At 41.1% G+C, this 19,637-nt stretch overlaps 1 long non-coding RNA gene across 2 annotated transcripts in view; it reads right to left on the bottom strand.

The window, feature by feature from the left end:
• Positions 1-5,444: 5,444 nt before the first annotated feature.
• LOC111740348 overlaps positions 5,445-19,637 on the bottom strand; it is a 26,008-nt gene continuing 11,815 nt past the window's right edge. Inside the window, exons 2-4 of one of the 2 annotated variants that reach the window (XR_002780595.1) lie at positions 12,442-12,564; positions 11,360-11,524; positions 5,445-6,515 (exon numbers count right to left, since the gene is read on the bottom strand). This is a non-coding gene — a long non-coding RNA (uncharacterized LOC111740348). The remainder of the gene's footprint in view (positions 6,516-11,359; positions 11,525-12,441; positions 12,565-19,637) is intronic. The other variant, XR_002780594.1, reaches the window with a different exon arrangement.

The raw sequence follows: 19,637 nt of genomic DNA, 5'->3' as shown, positions 1-19,637 counted from the left end.
AATCTTTTGCCTATTTTTAAGTTTTTAAAATTTTGTTGAGTCGTAAAGTTTTATTAAGTTTTTGTCGTTTTTGAGTTATGTTTTTTGAGTTATAAGTTTTCTTTATATGTTCTCGATACAAGTCCCTTATCAGATATTTGATTTGCAAATATTTATTCCCATTTTGCAGGTTGTTTTTTAAATATATTTTAATTCTGATGAAGTCCAAATTATCATTTTTTTCCTTTGGCTGCTTGTGCTTAAGGTGTCCTATCTAAGAAACCACTGCTTAATCTAAGGTCAAAGATACTATGCTTTCTTCTAAACGCTTTATAATTTTACCTTTTACATTTAGGCCTATGACCCATTTTTAGTTAATTTTTATATATGACATGAGGTAGGAGTCAAGATTCATCCTTTTGCTTGTGAGTATCCAGTTGTCCCAATGCCATTTGTTGAGAAGACTATTCTTTCTCCACTGAATTATCTCTGTAACCTTGTCAAAAATTAATCAATCATAAATGTGAGGGCTTACTTTCGGATTCTCCATTCTGTTCCACTGATCTATATGTCTATCCTTTTGTTAGTATCTCTTGTCAAGAGTACAGCAAGCAAAGTCGAGAGTTAAGAGCATAGCGGCAGAGGAGTGCTTAGCGCTGGGAATCCCTGATGAGTCTACCAAGCCCTCCACGGAGAGTCTCCGAGGGCATGTCAGCTTTGCACAATACCATTTCTAGACTCTAACAAGTCCTAAAAAATTTCTGCATGCATTGTGGGAAGAGGATGGGAGACCTGGAGGATAGTAGACTAGACTTCTTTTGTACTCTATATCATGTACCAACCAAGGGGGCAAGCAAGCATTTGCACTCAGCATTAGTCATACTCCGAACTGTATAGAGGAGTATTCTAGTAATATAAAGAATGTGTATAGGACCTGATTACCGTTTTGCTTTGACTTTGACCATCAGATCCTTTTCTGGATATGTCCTACTCTTCATGTGCCCTTCTCCCTCTTTTCCCAGTGGGTCTGATGCTCTCCATCCCAGCCTCTCCCAGTCTCCGTGTTGTGCTGGAGTTCACAGTGCAGCTCTGCCAGAATATGTGATGGCTAATTCTCATGCCTTAGGCCTTCTCTTGGCCATTTCAGTCTGATATTTCCAGGCGTATTAGTTTCCTATTGCTGCTGTAACCAATTACCACAAACTTAGTGGCTTAGAACAACACAAACTTATTCTCCTATAGGTCTGGAGGTCAGAAGTCCAAAATCAGTTTCACAAGTTAAAATGTTGGTAGGGCCGGATTCTTCTGGGGAGAATCCGTTTCCTTGCCTTTTCCACTTCTAGATGCCGCCTACATGCCCTGGTTCATGTTCCCTTCCTCTGTCTTCAAAGTCAGCAGCATCGTATTTTGTTTCTACGGTCATATCGCCTTCTCTCTTTCTCTCTCTTAATAATGACACTTGTGACTACATTCAGGGCCCACCCAGACAGTCCAAGATAATCTCTCTCAAGAGCCTTAGTCACTTCTGTGTAATCCCTTTTTGCTGTGAGGTAACATATACAGGCCCTGGGGATTAGGACCGTGGGCACCAGTCAAGGTGTGACTTGTATGGGCTGCACCAGTTGCTTTCAGAGCTGGGGTCTCTTCTGGCTGGTAGAGTCTCTGCCAGTTGTCTCTATTTGAACTCTATTTTGACTCTGACCAGTTGTCAAATATTCTGGCTATCATTCCTGTTTTCAGGCTTCTTTGTTAGGACGAAGAGTAAATATGAATTCGTAGGAGCCTGAAATAGACAGCTAGTGAGCACAAAAATGTGTGAAACTGAAACGTGCCCCACTACAAGATAGTCAAGTGTGAATTAAGAAAAGGAAAACCACATGCAAACAAAGTCCAGGGACGGATCAGCGACATGACTCTGAAATATCAGAGACAGTTAAGAAAAAAGCCACGAGAAAGTAAAGAGCAAAGTTTCTTGACCTGCTGATAATAATAAGGTAATAAGTGGTCTGAAGGAAGGCTTTCTGGAGTCTCAGTTTGACCTGGATCCAACTAGAGAGACAGCCTGGGGACCCAATGAAGAAGGGTTTGTTTCTCTCTAAGAAAGATGAGGCAGAGTCCCGGCTAGGCCTGGAAACAGAGCTCCAGATGGGACTGGCAGGAACAACTCAGAAATGAGCGGGGAAACGTGGAACACGTATTTCCCACACCGGTCCCCAAACCTGTCCCGTGAGCCCACGACTTGCCTCCCTCCTTCGGTGACAATGTTTCCCAGAGTGTAATCACCTGATCGGCTGTGTCGGAATCTCTTGGAGACATGCAGGATCTGGACCTCTTCCCATAATAATCAGAATTTCTGGGGATGGGGTCCTGGAATCTGCATTTTAATAAGAAGAGATAATTCGTAAGTCTCGAAGTTCACAGGCTGGAGCACCGTGACTGGTGTATTTGAGGAGGCTCAGGAACACGTTACTTTCATAGGATTTTGCACAATTTGTTTGAGTCGTCCATGAGGGCAAGTAAAATAGTCATAACCATCATCACGGGAAGAGACCCCAGAATCACTGAAGACCTCAGAGGGCTACTCACTAACTGACAGTGAGTGGTTGGTAGTTGCTGCTCTTGGATCATGGTGTTGAGATAAATTCTGAGGCCTTGCCTGGGCTTGGACAGGAAGAGAGCAGTGATTAATTAGTAATGTCTGCCTCTTATTCGCCATTTTCTCCTAGAAAGACCTAGCTATCCTTTTTCATTTTATGACGAGGTATAGTGTACGTACAAAAGACTGAATAGAAACATAGATGTACACTTTAAAGAACAAAAATAAAACACCTCCTTTAAAATAATTTTCTGGATAGCAGCTTCCAAAATCTCCTTGGGGAACACGTGGCATTGTCTCACAACTTTTTAAAAAATGTCTCATTTAAATAAATTCCTTTTGGCACAATTTAAGTCCAGTCCCTTTCATTCTATCCTCAGAGAAAAACAGAACAGCTGCTCCTGCACTCTTATTCAGTATGCCTCCCTATTTTTAAGAATTCAGTTCTTCAGAAAAAAAAATTAATGAGACTCTTCTATTTTAATGAGTTACTTGTTTGGTGGATTGGCATTTTTCCTCCTCCAAGCTCAAAATTCCTAGTTACAGAGACAAATTAGAATAGAACATTGAGAATAGAAGGAATTCAGATAGCATCCAACTCTCACTTTTCACAGATGGTGCAAGAGGCTCAGGGAGATGAAGACCTGGCTTGCCCACACAGCAGAATCAGATCTATCCTGCCTCTGAGTTCAGAGTTATTTCTATCAAACCATGATGATTCAACAATCGGTGCGTTCTGAAGTGAGAGAATAATCCCAGGACCGAACATGGGATGGGGTTCATTTTCCACACACATCAATGGTTTTCTGTCTCAAGCCCCTGGGTCTTTTTGCCAGAGGGCTTCAGACCCATACCTGGGGCAGATCGGAAGAGCCAGGAGACCAGTTCCCCAGAAGCAACATGACCACTCAGGGAGGGGAACGGATGGTTAAATACCCCTGATTCCTCACCCCGTCCTTGAAGGGACAACTCTGAGATATTTGTTCCCTGGGTCTCCTGAGTAGGCCTGGGCCCTGGTCACCCCGCCAATGCCCCCCTCACCCATGTGCCCTCTATTCACCTTCCAATGACCCTCTCTCACTGCCCGACTCCCTCACCGCACCTTCCCGGACCATCTCCCAACAAACTATTTGCATCTAAATCCTTACTTCGGGATCTTCTTTTTGGGGAAATTGAACCAAGACCATGCTTTACAAGATGCTCAGCAGGAGCTGGGAATTCAGGAAATTGCCTATAAGTGGATTTCCAATGATGAGTAATCTCCAGGGCCAGCTTTATAAGCTATGGAGCTCAGTGCGAAATGGAAGGATGAGGTCCCTTGTTGAAAAAGTACTGAGAATTTCCAGATGGTGACAGCAGAGCGTTAAGCCAAGGGCAGAGGTGTTTTGAGAGTGGGCCTGTGTGACTGCACAGGTTGCACCCCCACACCCCTCGCTGGCCCTGGCTCTCTTTTCATGTAAGAATTACTCCTGATAACGATGGTACCGTTTGTTGAGTCCTTCCTGTGTGCCAGACATGTGCTAAGCCCTTCAGATTGCATTATGCCATATATTCCTATGACGATCTCCTGAATAGATATTATTTATTGGAAAATGTCTTATACTGGAGGAGGAGCATATGACGAGATGCTGAGTGGGGCTTTTCCTGTGGTTCTGGAATCATGCCAAAGGTTGAAAGCTAAAAAACAAAACAAAACAAAAAAAGGCACCAAGTATTCCTATTATGTTAGGCAGAATAATGGCCCCCAGAGGTGTCCACATCCTAATGCCCAGAACCTGTGCAGAACCCGTGAATATTTATGTAACCTGGAAGAAGAACTTTTAAGATATGATTAAGAATAGAGATGAGAGATTTTCCTTGATTATGTTGCATCTGAATATCCTTCCTGGTTGCCAGTAATGTCACAATATGAGGCGAAAGAGGTCCTGCTCCCCATTATGAAACAGAGAGAATGACAGCTATTCCCTATCATCGCTCCTGGTGACAGGAGTGGGGCATGTACCCAGGCTTGGCCAATCATGTTCTGGGAGCTGGGACTCTTATCCTCAAGGAGTGAAGCAAAGATACAGTGAGAGATTATCCCCAGTTGAGGCAGCAAAGCATCCAGGAGCCTGTGGTGAATATCCAGGCGTGCGGGGCCCAGATGGCAAGGACAGTGTCCTAAGCAGACAGTCCCTCTCAGCAGATGTTGGCAAGGTTCCCAGCTTCTGGTGCCTTTTTTGTTCCAATCCATTTCCTGAGCTTTGTCCCTCGATATTCCCATTATTTTTATGGTTACCTGTTATCATTTCAATGCATGGCTTTTGCTACTTAAGCTTGACCTCAGTTGACCTGTGTGTTGTCACCAAGAAACTCAAACTGTTGCACTTGTCAATTACATTGTTTACAATCATCTGTTTTTAAAAATTAGGTATCAGGCATTGATTGGGACTCTCATTTCCTGGTAAAACACTGTTTTATGGGCAAATAAGATGGGACCCACAGCTCCTCGTGAAGTATAACTCAGCATAAACACAGCCTCGGTGAACTCGAAGTTCTTGGCTTCGATGCCTCTTATAAATTACAAATTCCATTCTGTTACTGTTGCTTTAACAGCTTTTATACAGATCACATTTTGAAATTTATCCTTAAAAAAAGTCAAACCTTATGTATAGGGCTTGTGACACCTCTGTGCCCACATCCTTTGCTCAGAGCCCTCGCCTGTGTTCCCATGTCCATAAACTCAGTTATGGACATGGATGGCAGACTCTGACCATAGACCTCCTGTTTTTTTCTAACCATTGACGATTTTTTTAAAATCTCAAACTCATTTTTCATTTTTTATTCAATGAAACTTCACATACATGATTCCATTAAAATTTTGGGCAAAAGTAACCTTTAGGGAGCAAAACAATTTCTTATTGAACATTATTCAGGAAATAAAGACTAAGGCTAGATTTAAAAAGGAATTAGAGAAATACACAAGACAACGATGACAGAAAGTTGTCATCTTATTACGAGTGGAGGTATAATGTAGTTATGCATTCATTAATGTTTATTCAATAAGCATTTGTTGATCTCCTACAACATGCCATGCATTATTACAGAAAATGTTTGATTTCTCTGATTTTGATCTCCTTCTACTAAGTGTCCACCACGTCCAAGCCAGATCCCAGACCTGACCCACCTGATAGCCCTGAGCTGCTTTTGCCCATGCCAGGCACAGCAGCATTGACCAAAGAGCCCTCTGTGGCCAAGTGCTTATGAGTTTATTACCGACCACACATAGGTGATTTACGAGTGCTCTATCAGAAAAGGTTCTCCGAGACTGGGTTCTACGGTGGGGTGTATCTGCAAGAACAAACGTGCAAGATGAGGATGGTCAGGAATTTTCTGAGAGAAGGGTAATAGAAGGGACTTGCTCTACCAACAATTACAATATATGAGAAAGCAAACTAATGCATAAATAGGAGTATTGCAGTAAAAAACAAGGCAATGAAATAGAGTTCACAAAATGAGAATTTGAATCAGGAGAGAAGATAGATTATTCAGTAGATGGTGTACATGGACAATTGGCTAGCCATTTGGGGCGAGCAGCTTCCAACATGGGAGAGTGCTATGCTTGGTGGAAAGATACCAATAAATATCACCAATGGTATAAAGTTTCTTTAATGGCACGAGATACTGGAATGTGTCTGAAAACAACAGGGCCAAACCATGCAGAGTTCAGAGGAGCATGGTCCCAGGGGAGGCCTTCCAAGTCCCACAGGCTCCCCATGAGAGCACACATACCTAGACTACCATTCTCCTGGAGGGAGAAGCACACACCCTCCTGTTCTTGAGGAGTCTCTGTGTCCCCTTGGTCCCTCCTGACTGTTCTGGAAATTCTGGCTCAGTGCTTGGTATTCGCCAAGTCTAAGTAATTCGTTTAAAATGGCTCCTGGACTTTCCTGAATGTTCACTGCAAGACAAGGAACATTAAAGTTCAATTTAGTGTGACTATCCTTTGGCAGGACCAGGCCTCAGGCCTGTCTAAGGACTCTTTCTTTGGGTTCTTACCCCCTCCTTATTTGGGAATATCTCCCAGTCAGCCCAAAGATCAAAATATAAATATTAGTAATAGTAGTCTTAATGTTAAAAAAAAAAAAGCTCTAAGAAAAGCAGGAATGAGACATTTTAAAAATGAGAAAAAGATATGAAAATAATTCTAAGAGGGAAACATACAATGGCAAATACATATATGAACAGATGCTGTGATTCTCATATAATTGAATGCAGTTCCCAACATTGTCCTGTTTTAATGATCAGATTGACAAAGATTAAAAAGATTGATAATCAGCATTGGTGAGAGTGTGGGAAATAGACATTTTTATTCACTTTTGGAGAGTGTTAATAAAGTTATCTTGGAGAGGAATTTGGTAATAATTATCCGAAGTTCAAGAGTACGTTGCTGATAGGAATGAAAAAATGGTAAACTACTTTGAAAACTAGATACTTCTCTCTTTTCTTTTTTTTTTTTTAAGATACTTTCTTATAAAGTTAAACATACCTTTACTATATGACCCACTCATTACTCTCCTAGATACCCAAGAGACATGAAAACATATGTCTACACAATGTCATATACAGAAAAATTCATAGCAGCTTTATCATTACAGCTCAAAACTAGAAACAACCCAAAGGTCTGTCAATCGATAAATACATAAATAGATTGTGCCACGCCCATGCCATCCTGTCCATCCACTGGAATGCTACTCATCAAGAAAAAGGAAGGGCTAATGATATGTGCAGCAACATGGATGAATCTCAGAGAAAGCCAGACACCAGAGTATGTACTGTATAATTCCATTTCTAAAAAATCTAGAAAGTGTAGGCCAATCTCTGGCAAAGAAAGCAAATCATGCTGCCTGGAGCAGAGAGTGGATGGAGGGACAGGCTGCAAATAGGAAAGGGAAATTTCTGGGTGACAGAAATATACTGTATGTTAATTACGCTAGTGGTTTCACAGATAGAGTGTCATAGGCGGGTGTACATATACATGTTTGTATATCTATAAAATCTGTTAAAACTCATTAAATTGTATATTTTAAATAGATGAGTTTCTTGTATGTAAATTACACTTCAACAAAATTGATTTTAAACATTTAAGAATCCATTCCCTTTGATCCAGCAATTCTGCTTCAGGAATTCAGTGGGCAGAAACTGTCACACAACTGTGCAAGGAAATGAAGAAGGCAGGAAAAATCACTGAGTCTTTTTTAAATAGCCTCTTCTTTTGCATTAAATTTATGTAAGATCATTGCCTGACAACTTCAAGTTCTTTTTTTTAATCTTTATACCTGGGCCCCAGAGAACTGATTATGTTGGTGTTTTCAGAATTAATTTCTGGGCCCTGAGGGCATTTGACACGGTTTCCTTTGCCCAGGTAACCCAGGAACTGGCTGAGATTTTGTACCAGACAGATGTTGTCTGGAACACAGAACAAAATGCCTCTGCCACCAAACAAACACGAGGTCTGAACAAACAGAACAAACCCAGCATTTCACCGTATAAACAGCACATGGAGGAGGGTCGGGGGAGCAGAATTAATCTAGTTTCTGGACCATAAGCATTTTTATTCCTGTTTGAAATGATTATATTAGCTCAGAAGTATTTAATTTTTTAAAAAACAGTATGTATAAATCATCTTAGAGCTCAGTTTGGGGGCCTATTGAACATTCTGAATAAACGTATACCCCACGGAGATAGATGGCTGTAGGTAAAAATTCAACACCCTTTTCCCCTCGATCTAAAATTTAAAAGAGAATTTGAAAGACTGGAAGAATAAAGTGTTACTGATTTTATCCGGTCTTAGTAATGGAATTAGGGTGAACAAAACTTCAAAATGTGTGACAAACTCTATAAAAATTTATTTAGTTGGGAGAATAGTTTCAAAAAGGGGATGCCTGCAGCAGTTTCACTAGGAAAATTATTCCGGTTATATTACCTATTGACTCCTTCCTTATGTGACACTTGTTGTTCACACAAAGAGCATATTCATATTCAGAAGGGAAAACTGGGAAAATGAGATGTAGTTGACAAAAGGCACAGGCCCAGATTTTTCAGAGAGCATCTTCCCAGCAAACGTGATATCCTGATAGCACCTGCCGAAAACCTTGAAATGCAGGTCGTTATCCGAGCCAGGGCCTGCGAGGAAGCTGGGCAGGTTCTGCAGGGTAGGGGGCCATGGCCTTCTCTCCCGCTTGCTCTGAAGTCTTCCTTTTCCCCTCAGGCTCAGCTCCTCACAGGCCCTACTGACACTTTTCAAATAAGTCATTGTGTAGTCATCAATGCTCATGAGGGAGAAACTTCCAGCACTTATTGTCGGTGGGGCAAGTTAATGAATCAACAGGTGAATGCACCTGCTGATTACATGCTAAAAATCGAGATTTTCTGTCTGCCTCTCCCATTTCCATACACGGGTATGTGAAGGCATGCATGTAAACATACACATAGGTGCACGTGCACGCACACACACACACACACACACACATACAAAGGTGGGCTCAGAGCCAGGAGAATGGGCTTTTTGCTACTTCTCTGCCACAAACTGTATGACTTAGAACACTCTCACACATTTGAGACCTCCGTTTCCTTTTTTATAAAATGAGGAGGTGGGATTAGATGCTCAGTGGGGACCAGCCCAGCTCTAACAGCTCAGTGGCCAGGACTGTACCTCACACAGTTCAGAGGAGAGTTCCTCTAGAGGGGTTAAAAACGGCCCAAATATACAGAGAGTCTCTACAGCGGAGACAAGGAAAGTGCTTGTTCTGAATCCTAACCACTCCACTGATAAATCTTCACCCTCCTGACGGGAGCCTGCAGCCATGGGAAGCCTCTCTTGCATTTTCGTCCGGCCCTTTCCTCTTCAGAGCGCCCTCCCTCCTCGTTCAAATGTCTGTGTTTGATAATCTAAGATCAATCACAGTCGTGACAGTGGTCAGTAGATCATTGCTGCAGAAGGAAGGCACAGACGTTTTGCTGGGAGAATTGTTAAGGGGTGATTTAAGAGGCTGAGGCCTGTGAAAATTAGTTGTTCTTACTGGAATTTTCTCGTCAGGCGGCCCATGTATCCTCCCACCCCGAGTGCTCCAGTGAATTTTATAGATGCTGAAAGGGAGCTTATCAAAAAAGGAAGCCCAGCTAGTTTTCTACCCCAGTAAAGAGCAGCTCACACCTTACTGTTCCAGTTACCCATTGCTGCATAATAAGCTAACCCGAAATGTACTGGCTTAAAATAGTTCCCATTTTATTATATTTCCCAATTCTATGGTTGGGGAACTCGGGCAAGGCATGTATGGTGGGGTGGTTCTCCCATAGAGGTCATTTAGTAACTGCTAAATGGTGTGTGTGTGTGTGTGTGTGTGGATCCAAGATGGCTTCTCTGGCATGTCTGTTGCTTTGGCAGTGGTGGTTGGAAGGCTGGGCCCAGCTGGGACTGGTGACTGGAGCAGCTACGCTGGACTTCTCAGGCACAGGAGTCTCCAGGGAGCTGAACTTCTTACTCAGCCACTTAGGGCTCCTGCAGAGCATTCCAAGAGGCCTTGTAGAAAGTGAGGCATCTCATGATGTAGCCTTGGAGGTTCCAGAACACCACTTCCATAGCATTCTATTGATGAAGGAATTCAGTCACTAAGGCCCACCCAGATGCAAGGGGCGATGAATTAAATTCTACCTCTCAGTAGGAAGCATAGCAAAACCTTTGCAGCCATCTCTATTCCATCAACACTCACCCCACCCCCAAAAAAGAAAACAACCCAGAGCTGGTCCAGTGGTTTTCCAACGACCCTATAGGTTTGATGACCTCAGAGTTCGGGCACCTAATCAAGGACAAAGGGCTTTTACCTCTATAACGCTTAACCCGAATGCTGGTGGCTTAACTCTAATGGCCAGATCCTGTGGTCTATTTTCTCTCGATCCAGTCTCTTCCTCCGTCTCATTCTTCTCCTTCTACTTTTTGTATTAATAATAAATAATATGGTGTTTGTCTTAAGCCATTCAGGCTGCTATAAAAATACACAATAGAGCGGGTAGCTCAAGCAACAAATATTTATTTCTCAAGGTTCTAGAGGCTGCGAAGATCTAAGATCGAGGCCCTGGCAGATTCTGTTTCCAGTGAGGGTCTGTTCCCTACTGTAGACAGCTGCCTTCCTGCTTAGAGAAAGACATCATCTCTCTGTGTCTCTTCTTAGAAGGGCACTCATCTTAGTCATGAGATCTCCACCCTTGTGACCTAATCACCTGCCAAAGTCCACCTCCAGATATCATCACAATTGGGGTTCGGCTTCGACATGTGAATTTTGAGAGGACAAAGCATTCAGTGCACAGCAGCATTCTTTGTCATCACAGAGTAACACATGCTCATTGTAAGAAAATATCATAATGCCACGATCTGGGGACAATCACAAATAACAGATTTTTCTATTCTTTCTACTATGCATACATATTTACATTTGTAGTTTACATTATTGAGATGACATTATACATAGTTCAAATCTTGTTTTTTAAATGAACAACTCATGGCCATTTTCTTAAGTGATCGAATACTCCTCACATTACTTTTTATGCTCATAGACAATTCCATTACATGGGGTGCCGTAATTTATTTAAACTTTTCCTAACTGTAGTTCATTTAGATTGTTTTCAAATTTTGACTTGGGCAAGTAATACTCTGAACATTCTCACATCTCAAACTTTGTCCACATTTTTAATTTTTTCTTTAAGGGAGATTGTGAGAAACAGAATCTGTGGGATGAATCCCCTCACCTTGAAATTCTTTCTTCCTTCCACTTCTGGGTCACTTTTCCCTTCAGGATAGATTATCTCTTAGATAATTGGTCCTCAACATGAGCCTTTTTCTTTTCCTCTGCATATGGCTGGTTGTTAAAATCCATAGGGCCTGATAAGAAGGGCCTAGGAAAGTTAAAAATCCTAGAAAAGAAATAAGATTATTTTCAACTGGAAAATGCATATTTCTAATAAACCCAAAGAAGTAAGCACAAACATTAGTAAAGCCTGTTTAAAAGTTTAACAAAATGTCTGGCTATGAGAACTGTCTCCAAATTTCAGTACTAGTATAAAAAGAAAATATAATTAAACAAATATAATGTTCATAAAAGCAGACAAAAATATAACATGATTGAAAATTATCTAAAGCAATTGGAGCAAAACATCATGTTCCTTAAAGGAAAGGAGAGATATGGTAAAGACAATAATTCTCTCCAATAGTAAATCATAGTTTTAACATGAGTCCAATTAAAATTTTAATTATATGCTTTATAGAACTTAATATAATAAATCCAAAGTTCGTTGGGAAAATAAAAAGAATATTGATAAAAAAGAATAGTGAGAGACAATTAGCTTCACTTGAAAATTGATTTTATTAAAATATGTAAATAATTAAAATGTTATTTCAGGGATTTGCTCTAAAACATAAGCATAGACCAAAAGAACAAAATAGAATGGAGTTCATTCCAATGTATATATAAAGTTTAATATATGAGAAATCAAACAAAAGAACAGACAATAGATTTATTATTCTTAAAATGGTATCTCTGTAGCTAGATATCAATAAGCAGAAAAATTAATTTAAACCCACACTTCTCATCAGAAATATTAAAGAATCAAAAATATTTTTAATTGTGAAGACTAACAAAAATAGAATACAAAAAGAGATTATGAAAGAAAGGGATTAATAAAATATTTTTCAAGCAATGAAATACTTGCCACCCAAACAGGACATTTTAAACAATTCTTAGAAGATCAGGGAAGAAGTCTATGCTATATGTCACTTTTGAATGAGACAATTTCTTATTTCATGATCTGAAAAGTTCTAGAAATTATCCTACCTCTGGGTCCTGGGGAGCCATAGCTGCTTACTTTTAGAGGAGTAGGGTATCTCCAGTAGGGGTGAAATCTGCCTGTGGACCTTCTCACCAGTGACAGGGAATCTCAACTTCAGGTACCAGCATCTGAAAGAGTCTTGGTGACCATCTTAGTGTGCAAGGTTTTCAAGTCCAAAATAAAGTTACTATTATCCCAAGAAAGGGTAGACGCCAGCAGAGAGGTCTGTGGGGCAGCATTTCTGCAGAGGTCGGGGAGGTAGAGAAGAATTGAGGACTTTGTGGATAAGAGCGGGGCTCTGGAGGGAAATTATACAGCTGGAATTCAAGTTCGGAATGTTTCTATGTCATGCTTCTTAGGAGATTCCGAGAGTGACCCTAAACCTCTGGAGCAGCTGGGATAGAAGAACTGTGATGGGAAGAGGAGCAAGTTGTCATAAACCAGGACTGTCAAGGAAGCCACATGTAATGTACTGGTTGTCATCTTAGAGAATTTGAGGGCAGGGGTGGCAGCTGTGCTGAGAACCAGGCTATATCATATCCAAGTTGATTCCAGTAATAATTCTGTGCCTACCAGAAGACAGAACATGTATCTATTTCCTTTATTATCTGAAAAGGGAGAGAAAAGTGGAGAAAATATACCCTGTACAATTTCCCATCTCAACAGACAGCTTTTAAAAATGCAACAGCTTCACCTGTAAGAACAGCACTCATTTCAGGAAACCTACCTTTCTTTACAGGTTAGACATATCAGCTACATTCTTAACACTGTGTGTTATAAGTGAGGATTCTATTTTAAACATACACAGGGGAGCTGACTATATAAGGGAACCCTATGGTGAGACCATTTGTAAAGCGAATAATCACTCCCTGAATAAATCTGTCTCTAAATCTGGATTTTCATATTTTATATCAGATTTGCCTGAACGAAGTTCTCTCCACAAATTTATCTCCTGTTCAAATTCGGATTCGTCTGTATCCATGTAACCTTTAGAATATCACTTCTATAATAAGTCACCAAATGCATATGTTATAACAATCCAACTCCATCCACAGCTTTAGCTCATTTTCTTGCCATTTATCCATACTTCAGAAAATGTAGAACTCTTTTTGGACAGAGGTATGTTCTGTTTTTTGTTTATTTATTTGTTTATTTGTTTTTGTTTTTGTAAACCTTAAGATTTAATCGTCAGAAAAAAGAAACAAATGGCAAGGATACAGGTGGCTGACAAGTTTGAGATGAGAGACCGCAGGGCCCCTCATGCCCGCTCTTTAAAGCGGAGTCATGCTTATGTACCTCAGCAGCAGACTGGACAAAGGCTGTGTTGAAACAAATGCTTTAGTTTTAATTTGTGGAAAGGAAACGCTCTTTGGAAAGGTAAAGTTCTTAGTGCTCTGCAATATTTTTACCCTGTGGTTTAGGCTCAAAGTGCTGGAGAAAGTGCTTTGAGATCAGAAATCTAGTCACGTTATTAGTAATTCATTTGCTTTAGCACATCGGGGAGATAATGCATTCTCTGGCCCTGTGGTCCGGGTAGTCAGCTCTGCCAGCAATGATTTGGAAGTGCTCCTGAGTCAAGAGCCACATGGACTGCTGCTGGGTGGCGAGGAGGCCACCCTTCTGCTACAGCTGCTGGAGGAGCTGGGATGGAGGCTTCTCCCTCTGTCTGGTCAAAGCCAGCTTCCAGGTTTAGCTGACAAAAGTGTATGGTGCAGCCTAGACCCGCCAAATGCATGTGGGAAAGCCCTCAGGTGCACAGGGAGCCCTTCTTAGTGCAAAATACATTTTCATTTTCAACATAAGACCTGATTGAGTTTGATCTTTACTCTATCTAAGGTGATATTCATGATGTCACCTGGTTCCCCAGGCACACGGTATCAAGGCCATTGGGTTGGGTGGGGTACAAGAGTCATATTTTGAAATCAAAAGTGGATTCTTCTGCATTTTCAGCATATTCTGTGCCAAGTTATGAAAATGAACTTTCTAATATGGGAGGCAATTATGCCAAGTAAACTTACATGGATCTTACTTATTAGTCTAAGTCAGATTAATTGGGTAATCTATTGGTCATCAACATTTACTCAATGTCCCTTCAAATGTCAGTGGTCATGGAGGAGAGCAATACTACAATGTCCCTATTTTGTATACACAGCAATCCAACAAATACTTTTAATTGATTTATCATTACTCAAATCAGTGGTTGAAAAAAAAATCACCTATTAGTTCATCTGCAGAGTGGGATTCCATGAAACGATGTTCTCTCACAGTTGCTGTGCCTTTCTTTTAATTGGTTTGCTCCAGGTGGTGCTGAAATGAGCTTGCATTTTCCAGTATGCAGCAATTAATGCTATAGAGAAGTAGCCAGAAAGTGTGCTTGTGAGAGGAGAAACTGAATTTGGGATTAGCATTTGTACAGCATTTGCTAGGGGATGGCAAAGGCAGCTGGTTTTTTGTCCCATGGAGAAATCTGCTTTGCTCACATGATTCCAACATGCCAAAAAAAAATGCCTTTCATACATTCCTTTTTATCAGTTCCCCTAACAAGCAAGTGAAAGCTGTGATGTCACCATCAAGATACTCTTTACACGGTTACTGATGAATGGATCAGTCAGGGACCAATGCTGTCACCCCTACTGAGGGGGCAGGATTGAAATCACTCGTAGTCCAATTTATAGTCAGAAGAGAGGAGGAAAGAGTCCAGAATCTTGATATGTCAACTCAGGATTCACTAGGAATGTGAATATAAGTCCAAGCCGTTCCCTAAGCCATCCCTCCTCCCTGATGTCCCCATTCTGTGATATCTTACCTCACTAGTTGCTCTGGCCCCCTCTCAATGTTTACTTTACTGGCATATTATCTGTAATGTTTTCATGAGCTTTTGTCTTGACTCATTCATTCAGTAGCGGGATACGACCTTAGACAGGAGGAGCAGGTTTGTTAAGAGGTGACGCTAGGCTGACAGCCAGTGATGAATGTTGCCAGTTGGGTTCCTTGAGAAACAGACTCCGAGATGGAGATTAGCATGCACAGTGTTGATTAGGGAGTGCACGTGGGGTCTACACCCGTGGAATGCAGAGGAAGGAAGTAGCATTGGGCAGAGGGAGAAGCAGAGACAGATGCAGTACCAATGACAGCCTCCATGAGCCAGAGTCAGCCCGGCAGGGAACTCTGTTGCTGAGATGTCCTTTCAGAGTTGGGGGAAGTGGAGCAGGCATTGATGCCTCTGCAATAATCAGTCATTGAGTGTGGGCTGCTCCAATAAGGAAACATGACACAACTCTCAAAGGGGACTAACAGGTGAGGGCTGTCTGCTGATAAACTGTCAGCACTAGGGGAGAAAGTCCTTCATTGCTGAAGAGGGATCTCAGTAGTGTGATGCAGCATCCACAACAATGGACACAAATATATGGAGGAAGAGCATTTCAGGTAGAGAAAACAGCAAATACAAAAGCCTTAAGATAAGAGTTTGTCTGTCGTATGCAAGTAATGGGAAGAAGGAATATAAATACATGAAAGAGAATGAGATAGAAGACAGAAAGTAGGGAGCTGGACAGGAGCTTCTGGGCCATGAGTTTTGTATTTATCTGTTCTGAGAACCATTTGAGGGTTTTAAGCAGGAGAGTAACAGAATTGCTTTATACTTTTAAAAGTCACTCTGGCTGTCAGATATAAGTGGGCTGTAGGACTAAGAGTGGAAGCAGGAAAAAGTAAAGAGTGGTTGTAGCAGGTAGGGTGAGATATTAGTGACTTGGATTAGGGTTAGGACAATGAAACCGATGAGAAACGGCCAAATGGGGGCTTTACCTTGTGGATAGAGTTCATGGGTCTTGCTGATCGGTTGGACACAGGATGTCAGATGACGCCTAGTTTTGTAGCCTACCCAACTGGGGAGATGTTTGGGGCATTGGATAGTGGAAGAACAATGTGCGTATGTGTGCGTGGAAAACAGAGAGGCAAAGGAGAGTTAAGAATTGTCCTGGATATGGTAAGTTTGAGATTCTTGTCTTAGTCTTGGTTCCCTAGAAACAAATTCTGAGACAAGAGTTTGAGTGCAATAATTTATTTGGTAGATGAGCCAAGGAAACACAAGGAGGGAGGCGAGGGTGTGAGAGAGAGAGGAGAAGGCAGCCCATAGGGTGTATTTTACTAAGCAAGTTACCAATGTATGCACAACGGGAGCTTAATATCACTAGAGAATTCTGGAAAAGAGTGCAGAGCATGCATTGCAGAGTGGTCCTACCTAGAAGGTAAGGGAGCTGGAAGACTTATCAACCACTCCTACTAGTGCTTCTGGGGTTATTAACTGCTTGGTACTTCTGGCCTGTGGTAAGCTTGAGCAAAGGAGGCTCTGACAGCTAGAGAAAGTCCTCAGGCAAAAAGAGGCAGCTGTTGGCAACCGCAAGTCAGGCTGGTGGGCACTGAAATAGTAAGGCTGAAGGGCTACTGGTAGGAAAAAAGAGAGTCAAAGTCAAGGCCTAGTTAAACCGTCAGATAACACAAGGAGAGGTGCTCATATCCAAGGGATTCAAGTACAAGGGCCAACGTCATAATTCAGTCTAGAGTCACAAAGAAAAGACAAGCAGCCAATGAGGCATTGGTCAGATCAGAGCAACACCCACTGATAGAGCTCACTGGCCCTGGCACATATTTAGAATGCCCCAAGCTCATATTAATAGTGGATATCTCCAGTTCCAGAATCTCAGTGGATCCATTAGGATTAAGGTGATCATCGAAGGATGTCAGAGTTGCTTCTCTGGGAAACTTGCCTAAAGACTGACTTGGTACTTTTTCAAGGTTGTCTGTAGACCTGAGAGTCTATAAGAGTCCCTCTTTTACAAATGCAAACATTGAGGTCCAAGAAAGATGAGAGTTTTTCTTAGGTTCTAAAAGTTTGCTGGCTTCCCCAGTTAGAGAACATTGCATATGTAGAAGCTCATCTCAGTAATTTTTTTCATGAAGGGGACGCAAATATTTTATCAGTATTCATGAAAAATGATTTTTCAAGATAATAAGCACATCAAAACATCTGAAACTTGAAGGTTACATTATTCAGAATTCTTCTTATATTATGCTTTAATTCTGTGTCATCTTTCTCTGACAGTCCAGCACAAGTTCCCCAGGCAACACTAATTACTCCATTACTCAAATGAAATCCTAATCAATTAGGACCTATTGTCACATGTAATCATCTATTTATTATAAATGGACTTTCTTTTCTTCACTAAAACCACAGTAAATGCAAGTGTTGGGTTTTTCCTATAAGAATAATTGAAGAATTTAACCTCTCATTGTTTCCTTTCCCAGCCCCGAGTCATCCTGTGTTCTGGAATCGGTAATTATTTTCAAGGCACAGTGTCTTTCTTAACCAAAAGGGAGCAAAACGCTGTCCAATTTAAATGTAAAAAGCCTCCAATTTGAGATACAGTCCTCTAGTGACTCCACGACCCCTGGGTTAGCTGCTAGTTTCTTCTCAGTTCTTAGCAATCTCTACTTGCATCCTTTGTTTTTGCTTGATTTAACTTTACTCTTGAAAAGTGTTTATGGCCCTGTCCAAATAGTCTCCATTTTGGTTCTCATTAACTCCCAGTCAGAGGTTTCGAACCTGAAGCTCATGGGGCCCTAAGAATTCACAGGGCTAAGAGTTTATAGATTGGTTTCAAGAATTCCATGGACCGTTTGAAACTATACAAAAAGTGATATGGCTCTGCATTTAAGCTTTTCCAGGGTAAAGATCTTTCTACAGCTTCTCAAAGTGATGCATGACAGGGAAAATTCCCCCCGAGTTGCAGGGAGCTAGAACCCTGCACCGAAAGAGAAGGTTCTTGACTGGGCCCAAGAAAGAATTTAAATGCACGCCAGCGTCAGACAAAAGGCAAGTTTATTAGAGAAGGAGTAACACTCTACAGGCAGAGTGTGGTCTCCTCTCAGAGGCAGAGAGCGAGAGAGCCTGAGAGAGACTCAGAGGGACATAGAAAGAGAGACAATGAGAGGAACATTGAAAAGACACCGAGAAGGACCCCGAGTGTTTGGGGAATTCAGTTTTATGTCATTTTTAGTTTCTATGAATTACAGTTTAAAGACTTCTTTACCCATTCTCCTTTGGTGGTATGGGCAGACAGTGTGAAAGATAAGAATACGTAGTGTAAAAGACCTGCTGGCAATTCCCAGCCTTTGATCCATAGGTTCCTCGTGGCTTTAGCTGTAGGGAATGAATGGTAGAGTTTATTTAGTGCAGGGCTGACTTAGACACTCTGTTTTCCTGTTTTCCCTTCACAGTGTGGGGAAATGGTTTGATAGCAAGCCCAGCAGAAATCTTCCTTTGTTCTGTAGCTTTCCTTGTGGTCCGGCCACAGGGCTGATCTGCAGTCTTGGAATACAGCTTGATGTAACTTTTAGTTTCCTTGCCTCCTCTCTATGTTAAAGGGAATAGGTGACCTAAAACAAGGCTGAAAATCACTGTTTTTCCTATTGATATTTTTGAAAAGGTTTCATACAAATAATTTTCCTTTGTTCAGGTTTTTTTCTCTTAAAACTAGCTCTTCGGGGCATCAGCCAAGCTACTCCCTTTCATGAAATTATCCCCAAATCTTCCTTTTGCATTCATTCCTGATAACTTCCATATATACTCCAAATGCATACAGGGAGGTAGAAAATTATTCCCCATCCTCTGATTCTTAAAATGGTTAATTTTTTTTCTCCCTGGAATTGACATGATTAAGATTTTGACTTTGACTTCATTTCTGCGTGTGACATTTCCTTCCGTTATTAATGTCAGCCGCAAACCACAGTAGTCGCACAACTGTGTCACCAACAGAAATCATAGGTATTTTCAAATCGTATAACAGTAGTTACAGATATTTTGAAATTAGTTCGTACTCATTATTACTTTAAAAAGTCATGGTAATTGTTAAACTTGCTGCTACTTCTTGTTATTTAAGCTCACATATGACAAATTTGCTTCTTCATGTTTCGTTCGTTGTATTTCAGTGTGTTTTTCTGTATAATCCTATGCATTTTACTTTGTGCACTTAATGTTATCGTGAGAAAGGATTCATGATAAAAGAAAAAAGAGATAAGAATATTTAATATGAAACGTAGGCATTCCACAGAGAATGTTATTAAAGAAAATTGTCGACATAGAAACGTCCAAACCAGTAGAGAATTTTTATGAGTTTATTTGAGCCAAACTGATGACAATTTC

The sequence above is a fragment of the Pteropus vampyrus genome, unplaced genomic scaffold (assembly GCF_000151845.1).
Source record: "Pteropus vampyrus isolate Shadow unplaced genomic scaffold, Pvam_2.0 Scaffold62, whole genome shotgun sequence".
Taxonomy (NCBI): domain Eukaryota; kingdom Metazoa; phylum Chordata; class Mammalia; order Chiroptera; family Pteropodidae; genus Pteropus; species Pteropus vampyrus.
This window is presented reverse-complemented; position numbering and strand designations above follow the sequence as displayed.